Source organism: Atractosteus spatula, chromosome 28 (assembly GCF_055471065.1).
Source record: "Atractosteus spatula isolate fAtrSpa1 chromosome 28, fAtrSpa1.hap1, whole genome shotgun sequence".
In the NCBI taxonomy this organism is placed as follows: domain Eukaryota; kingdom Metazoa; phylum Chordata; class Actinopteri; order Semionotiformes; family Lepisosteidae; genus Atractosteus; species Atractosteus spatula.
Genome location: NC_142733.1, coordinates 9,487,175 through 9,494,584, shown reverse-complemented (window position 1 = coordinate 9,494,584; position 7,410 = coordinate 9,487,175).

Genomic DNA, 7,410 nt, shown 5'->3' with positions numbered 1-7,410 from the left:
CTTGGGTAGACTCTGCAACTTGAGAACCCAGTTGCGGTTTCCCTGTTGGTTTACAACGTTAATAACTTCATTATTTCTTGCTCGGTGTACCCAAGCATTCTGTCACCTTCGGTGATCTATGCCTCACTGCTGAGATTGGAAATTAAATATCAGGCATCAGTTCATGGGCCACAAATCACTTAGTGTACCAAATTCTCATAAATGTGCCAACTGCATTAGAATAGATGGAAAAAGACTCAACTTCTCTCTATTAACTGTCAAAAAGGAGCAGATGTGACCAGAATTAATGTGCATGGATCATTTGTTTATTTTTCTGAAAAAAAGGGAGCAAAGAGATTTTTTTTAGGGATCCACGGAGAATAAAGATGTCTAAAAAGAGCAAATGGCTCCTACATTATTAAATAAACCAGTTTAGAGTATGTGGGCCACAGGGAAGTCCAGCTGTCAACACTTACCACTCAGTAACTGGCACTTTTTTGAAAAATAAAGCTGTGAACCAGATGTTCTCTGCGGATCGGGCAGGATTTGGGGCTGTGCGCGGTGAGCTGGGGTGGGGGAGATGTGTGCTCGAACACAGTGCGTTTCCTTACGAGCCACCCAGCCCCTAATCTCTGTAAGCTGCTCAAAGGAAGCCTGTCCCTGGCGCTTGCAAGTAACGAACACTTGGGCAGCTCGCTCACCGTACCAGGCACCCGCCTCTCATGGTGCTCAGGGCTGAACCAGGGGGGATCCTGGAGATGACACGCTTCCCTTTCTAAAAGCTTTGCCCTGATTGTGCAGAGCTGAAATTTCCTCCACATATTTACACACGTTTAAGGTTTAAAGGTGCCAGTCTTTAACAGAGGTAAAGATAACCCGATCAAAGCAAAAGAGATAATCCAAAAGAATTATTTTTTTTTCTTTAGTCCAAACATCCCTTTTCTGAGGTCGATCCCAAAATGTGCCAGCAAGCAACGGGCCGAAGGCAGGCTACACCCTGGATGGGATGCCAGTCCATCGCAGGGCAGACACAGGCACGGACACACACACTCTCACCAGGGCCAGTTTTCCCAGAAACCAATTAACTAACCGACGTGTCTTCGGCGCGTGGGAGGAAACCCAGGAAGGAATTTGCAGGCTGTATTATTATAAGATTTATTCAGATGATACCTGATTGGCCTGGTGGTGCCGTGGTTAGCAGCGCTGCCTTGCAGCACTGGGGCCCTTGGATCAGTTCTGAGCCTGGGTTACTGTCAGTGCGGTTTGTAGGTTCTCCCTGTGTTTGCATCACTTTTCTCCAGGTGCTCCAGTTTCCTCTCACAGTCCAAAGAAGTTACTTGATGTCTGAATAGCTGCTACCTTCATCCTAGGCAGCTCACAATTGCCGAAGTTACAGAATACAGAATACTTCCAGAAGACATGGTGATATTTTGTAGTAAAAATGTGATCACACAATATGAAAGTCTTTTTAAATCTGTATCTCACTCCACGGGGGTTTTCCCCATTTAAACTGAAATGTCCCCCAGTCTTGCCCTGGGAACAGTAATCTACCTGTTAGCAGTGTGCCGTTCAGATTAAGTCATTATGCATTTCGCCGAAAGCCGGGCTATCAAACCTGAGTGCTTGCAGACAACACACAAGCCTCTCGTCTGAGCAACAGCAGGGCAGTTCATGCAGCAGAAGGAGGTGTGTGAGGAGACACAGACATGGGCATGTCCAGACGGACACAGCGTGACCTCTTCTTGAATCCCGCCGTGTCCTGGGTCTGGTGTCCTGGGCGAAGACACCTGGGATGCTTCCCGCTCTAAGCGGGATATGGAAAACGTGTCAGTCTTGTGGATTTCGATGATTGCCAACTCCCGTTTTTCCTTCACAGCACTTGGGTGTCCCAGTAGTTGATCTGAAGAAACACAGCCCTTATTACAGAGTGATTACAACTCATTATCGCCTATTATCCCAATTAGGCAGTAATTGAAGGTCTGGGCTTTATTTACCTCAGCCAGACCTCTCCTGGAGATTTTATGGCGTTGTTGGGCCGAACGCTCACTCCTACTGCTGGGGGGTTCCGATTACAACACTGTAGCTGCTGTAGGATGTCCTGTTTTTCCACTGGGCTGACCTGGTTTCCTTCACTGTACTATTTATATAATGATATAGTATGCGAACTCAGAAGCACTCAGGATGCTGCAGCGCCCATCTGCTCTCTTTCTTCTCCTTCCGCCTTTCAGGCACACTGAAGGTCTTCCCATGGGCCCGGCTCTGCCCTCTTTTGACTCAATGGGAATGGTGTGTGTCCTCCGGAAAGTGAATTCTGTCATATTGCTGATATTTTGCGGTTTTCTTTCAGCCCTTGCTTTCTGCTGGATGGGCCACATCAGACACAGTGGGATTGGATTCTTAACTCCCCTTTCCAGTCTGTGGAGACCTGACTGAGGTCTCCCCTGTGCTGCCACCAGTGAGGGCTGCAGTGGTTTAGCTTGGCCTGTCCCAGTGACTCACACCTTCGCACCCCGGGTCTTCTTTAAGCCTCTTCAGCTCTTTTCTGATGTGGAGCCCAGAAGCAAAAGTGGCATTCTAGATGTAGTGGAGACACTGTTCATTCTCCCCAAGTCCTCTCCAGCCTTGTATTCAGCACTCTTAATTATATACCCCGATGTCTCGTTTGGCTTTTTGTTTTTAATTGCTTCGCCATTCTCCAAAATGTCTAGAAGTTAACAGCGATGATTCTGCTACAAACGGGACTCTTCCCGCTGGATACCATCCAGCTCTGTGCCACACAGTTTTTTTGTTGTTTATTTTAACCAACGTTTTTGTTCCCAAAAATGCTACAGACGGACATTGTTTACATCGGTTTTGTGCCATGCTATAGTAGCTTGAGCCACGCCAGCTGCTCCTCCTGCGGGTGTACAGTATGAACGGCTTCGCTACTTATGTGCACATCCAGGTCTTTATACAAAGGTCTGAGAACATTGTTTCTATTGGACTAGCTGGTCCTAACTATTCTTCTGCCACAGGGCACCACATTAAAGCTTCCTGTGAAGATCAGAGTGGTGCTCTTCTCACGTTACCCATCCACCCAGTTTCTAATCGCTTCATCCAATTCAGGGTCACAGGAAGCAACGGATACACCCTGCATGGGACACCAGCCCATCACAGGGCAGGCAGATTGTGGGGGGAAACCGGAGCACCACGCACTGCACCAGGGCCCTGGGTTCAATTTGGCACATGGAGTGTTATCTGTGTGGAGTTTGTACTGTATGTTCTCACCATGTTTATGTGGGTTTCTTTCAGATGCTGTGGTGTCCCCCCACAGTCCAAAGGCATGCTGGCAGGTTAACTGGCTTCTGGGTAAACTAGCCCTGGAACCAGTGCGTGCGTGTCTGTGATGGACTGACGTCCCGCCCGGGGTGTACCCTGCCTTGTGCTCGTTGCTTGCCAGGATAGACTCCAGCTCCCCTGCGACCCTGAATTGGAATAAGCAGTAAGAAAGGTAGAAGGTAAAAGCTTTGCTCTGTATTGTTCAGAGGTTGAAAGGGGATATCCAAGCTTTAGATCTTATCCTGTTCGTATCCTATTAGGGCAAGGTAGTTACCTACAGTATCAAAATCACTTCAATTTCAGTTCCTGTCTATTTCTTTTTCTACACAGGCTTTTGTTTTCTCCTATACAATTGTGCAGTCTCCTCCAAGCTGCTATAAAGAGTTTTTGATCCATAATGAAAGGGTGCCTCACTGGTAAGTCTGACTGGTAAAATATGATGCCTTGACTGTTGTGGCACTGAAACATTGCCAGTGGTTTGGTGAGGATGTCTGCATCTCAGTCAGATAGCTAGGCTCCAATGTCTGAACAGATTTTAGAAATATATGAATAGAATTTCTTTAAAATGCATGATTTGGAGTATAATATACACTTTATTATAAATGCATATTATTATACACTGGTCCTTTGTACTTGAATACCCATTTTCTGCATATAATCCCCTGATGCAATTAAATTGGACTATTTTCTTAACCTGCATCACCAACAAAACGCAGCATTATACTACAGCTAAAATGCACACGCACACACACACACACACACACACACACACACACACACTGTCCCACCTGGTGAGAGTTGGCTGCGGAGGGATATATCCCAGCCACCTTCGTTGCTTTTAATACTGTAACTTTTTCCAATTGGTTTACCCCATGACTGAGCAGAATATTTTCTTTTATGTTCAATTAGTCAAGAAAAAAAGTGAAATGCAAATTTGAAAAGAAGCCGCCTTCAGATTTGATGGAATCTTTAGCCCATGCGATGGAAAATGGGATCCAGATGTGACACCCTCTCCCTGAGAGCTGCCCTCCTGCAGGGGGACGCTGAACTGTCAAGACACCAGCATGATGTCAACACACAGGACCGCCTGCTGTCTGATCCAGATCCTCATAATTGCAAGGGCTTTACAAACAGTACTAATCTAATACAAGAAATTGTATACGGCCAATAAAGCGATCTAATCTAAAATCTAAACAGCATCACAGATGTGAACTGCCTCTGCATAGAATATACCTTTCTAAGTGGAGATAAATGTATATATACACTATAAGTAAGACATTTAAGAGTGAAGACACACGTGAGAGTGTTGAGAGGGTGTTGCCAGTAGCCCCCGGGATAGAAAAACTGCCTCACTTGGTACTGGGCTGAACAACAAAGTAGGAACACAACAAACAACTTTTGCTAACTCACCTCAATCCACTCTGTCAGCCGTCAGCTTGGCCTCCACCTCCCCCAGTATCTGTCTAGTCAATGAGTTAGAAGGCATGATGGTTAGCACTCCTGCCTTGCTGCTCCAGGGTCCTGGGTTCGAATCTTGTCTTGAGCTTGTCTGCTCTCCCTGTGTTCGCGTGGGTTTTCACCAGTTCACGTCCAGTTGTCCTCCCACCACAGACACGCCAGCTAGGGTTGAGTGGCTGCTGTGTTTGCTCCTTTTCCTGAAAAGGCTTGGTTCGGGAATAGTTCCTCTCTGGAGGTGGAGTGGTTGCTCCAAGCACCACTAGTGTTGTCTTGCAGAACAGCTGAGAAGAATTAGGAGTTCTTTTCCAGCGCTGGCCAGGAAGAGATGAGGACACTGGAAGGAAGAGAAAGATGGTAGGATTCTCTGCCACTCTTTTCTGGTACAAACTGTGACTATGGAACAAGCAGGTCTTTTGCTGGGGATTATTCTAAAATGTAAGTAAGAGTATTAGAAATCAAAGCAGGAAGGAAGGCCAGGATGGATGGTGAGTTCTGGATCTGCACATCTTTCTTCGGACCTCTGTGGACTCATGGGAAGGGATTATATTGGCAAAATCATCACAATGTAGTTCCTAACAAAAGTGGTTAAACCTGGCATTTCTGACCCTGATGCCAACGTTTTAAAATACCCTTAAAAATGTTTGTTGGTCTTTTTGTGGGTTAAAAGAACATATTGCACTACAAGAAAGAGTAATCCCGCACGATGTGATCCATCTTGGTACCACGCGTTTCTTAATTATAAGTAACATTATAACTAACATTGGGTTGGCTGCAATTAAAAATGGACATTGTCTCAAATTCAGTTCCCTGCCAAGGCTGCGCAAGACTGGCTTTGAATCTGAGAGGCAAACGAATGTGTCTTTACAGATTAAATCAGAGCCCGTTAGTCGTCTTTCTTCAACATTAATGCGAAACAGACTATGGGCTGTAGCTGAGAGCCACTCGAGCTGTCCCTGCAATGGGCGAAGGTTCAGGAGGAGCACAACTAAGAAAATATGCTATGAAGACTTGAAGTCTTACAGTTCTGAAACTGTGTTTTTTCCTAATTATATGGTCTTTGGGGCTTTTAAAGACTGCCATGAGTCTATTATGATCAAAAAAACAAGTGTTTATGGGTCTAGACACAGCAAACCAGTGCCCACATCGCAGACGACTACACAAAACACTACAGACAGGCAAAGACCTGCACGTCCACTGTATTCGCTCACGGGAGGGTGAAAAATCGGGCCGAGGTGATGGCGATGAGCGAAATAAAACACATTTAGTACAACTGAATCACGAGGAGCCAGGCTGGAGAGCCACTAAATAGAAGCTCCTTCTTTCCTGTGTGTTTCCTAACGAGTAAGATTTTCACTGAAGGAGCTGTTTAATTGTTTGTGTCATCTGCATTGCCTTGGCATTTCATCGTCAAATTGGTGGGTTTTCTCTGGGTAATCATCCGTTGTTATTTCTGCCTAGTTTTTTATTGGCTGGCTAAGTAACTGTTCGGGTTAAAAATACAGCCCTCCAGGGAAGTAGCTTTCATGTGACTCTATGGAAGGACACTTTGGAGGGAGAGCATATTGGTGTGGCACAGGTGTAGGAGGAAAAAAAAGTTTCTCACTGACGTCCTTCAGCCCCCTGTGTGATGCTAAACGTCTCCCCACGCCTGTGCCTTTGAGAGCTCTTTTATAATTAGTTTTTCTAGGATTGTTTTCTCAAGTCAAAGCTTGAACAATTCCATTAATCATGCAGAATGCATGGGGGAGATAGTTGTTATAACCTAAGAAATGAATCGGCACTAAAATGTATTGCATTTACTGCAGGTGTTACATCAGTAGTGCCCAGGCCTGGTCATGGTGACCCACACACCCATGTGCTGGATATCATTCCATCCCACCTTGATTAGATAATTAAAGCCTTAATTGATCTAGAAAGTTGCTTGATTGGAATATTTGCATTTCGTTTCTAGTCACTTTTGTGTGAGAAAAGACTTGAGAAATTCCAGTACCTAGAGAAAAACAATAAAATAAATCTCTTCAGCAACGTTTTAAGACGATACAATACAGGTATCCAATGTTTTTGATAAATTATTTTTTGTTTTTTTTTTAAATTACCCAAAAAGGTCCAGACGAGAACGCCAGGTGAAGAGTGTCGCGCATGCGTGGTGATGTAACTCTTTAGGCGCGCTCTCTGTGGAGAAGGTGGGTGTTCGTGTGTGAAAAATAGTGTTTTATTATAACTGTTTATTATTTATTACACCCGGAACTCCCTTCTAAATTGTAACAGATTTGACTTAACCGTCTTTTTAAACTCTGACAAAACACAAAGTTTTAGTTACATAGACACAATTTTTTAGAAACGTCGTCCGATGTACAACTTGGCTCGCAGCAGCAAGGGTTTAAAAATTCTCTTTTAAAGGTATAAAATCCTACTTTTAAAAGTGTCTGGAGGCTACTTTAAGACGGAACGAAAATACGCATTTTAATTTTTTTTCCTACTGGGTATTCATTTATTTAGAGAGTGAAGCCTATTTATACATCTTCATGAAACCCCAGCAGGAGTATTTAATCTTTAATTTTATTTTATTGGTTTAGTCGCAATAAAAAAAAAACGTGTTTTGTTTGAATTTGAGCGTTTTTGTAAGTTGTGTACCGGTTTGCGTTGGGAAAAAAA